The sequence below is a fragment of the Triticum dicoccoides genome, chromosome 7B, assembly GCF_002162155.2.
Source record: "Triticum dicoccoides isolate Atlit2015 ecotype Zavitan chromosome 7B, WEW_v2.0, whole genome shotgun sequence".
Taxonomy (NCBI): Eukaryota; Viridiplantae; Streptophyta; class Magnoliopsida; order Poales; family Poaceae; genus Triticum; species Triticum dicoccoides.
The window spans coordinates 706,930,458-706,931,978 of NC_041393.1; positions in this window are offsets into that span (position 1 = coordinate 706,930,458).

Genomic DNA, 1,521 nt, shown 5'->3' on the forward strand with positions numbered 1-1,521 from the left:
CGGCCCCAGGTCTATTATGCCATCCACAATATGGACACACAGATGCACCATCACGTCAAAGAACGAGGGCGGGAAGTACATCTCAAGCTCATTCAGTATCACAACGATCTCTTCGTGTAGCCTTCGGAGCTGCTTCACACTGATCGACTTTCGAGAGATGATGTCGAAAAAGTTGCAGAGACCAATAAGTGTGTCACGGACATGCTTGTCCATTACCCCTCTAAGGGCAACAGGTAGTATCTGCATCATCATCACATGACAGTCATGAGACTTCATCCTGTTGAACCTTTTCTTGTCTGTGTCTAGATATCTGCTTATCTTGCCACAGTAACCGGAACTAACTTTGACTCCGGTAAGGCACTTAAAGAATTGATTGATCTTAGCCTGACTAAAGGTGAAGCAAGAAGGGGGGCAATAATCCTCTTTCTTTATTTTCTTGCCCTTCTTCTCCCGTGCCTCTATCTCCATCTCTGTCTCGTCTGACATTTTACGGGGCGGCATGTGCAGATCTTCCCTGATTTTCAAATCTTGCAAGTCTTTTCTTGCCTTCGGCCCATCCTTGGTCTTATCCGGCATGTTCATCAATGTTGCGAGCAAGCTCTCAAGGACATTCTTACAGATATGCATTTGATCAAGGCAATGAGGTGTATCGAGTTTGTGCCAGTACTCCAAGTCCCAGAACACAGACCTTGTCTTCCATACCTTCAGCAGTGGCTCTGGCGCCTTTCTCATCGTCTTTCCCGGCATGGGGCACTCCTTCCAGTTTTTCAACAGTTCATCGATTTCTGCACCGCTCCGCTTACGTAGAGGTCCTCGATGCTCAGCGTGACCATTGAATAGATCTCCACGGTTTCTCCACGGGTCGTCCTGTTCAAGCCATCTTCGATGCCCCATGTACACGATTTTACCAAACCCGCCATCTTTCCTTGACGTTAGCTACTCAGACGTCGTATCATCCGTGCACCGCATGCATCCGCAATATCCATGGCACACCTGGCCTGCCACATATCCGTAACCGAGATAGTCGTGCACTGTCGTGATCAGCGCGGCTCTCATGTTGAAATACTCGCCTTTGCTGGCGTCCCATGTCTTGGCCGGTGTTTTCCATAACGTGTCTAACTCCTCTTGAAGTAGCCCCAGATACAAATTAATATTATTTCCTGGTTGTTTCGGCCCTTGAATAAGCATGCTCATGTGAATGTACTTCGACTTCATGCACAACCAGGGGGGAGGTTGTACATCCATACAAACATGGGCCATGTGCTATGGTTGGTGTTCTGGCTGCCAAACGGATTCATGCCATCGGTACATGCGCCGAGCATGATGTTCCTTGCATCACATTCAAAATACCAATAGAAGTTGTTCAACGCTCTCCACTAGCTTCCATCCTTGACGTGTCTCAGCTTCGGATTATCTCCATCGTCGGTCTTCTTGCTCTCCGCGTGCCAGCGCATTAGCTTTGCTTCCTTGCGATCTACAAAATACCTCTGGAGACGGGAGTGATCGGTAAGTACCATACAA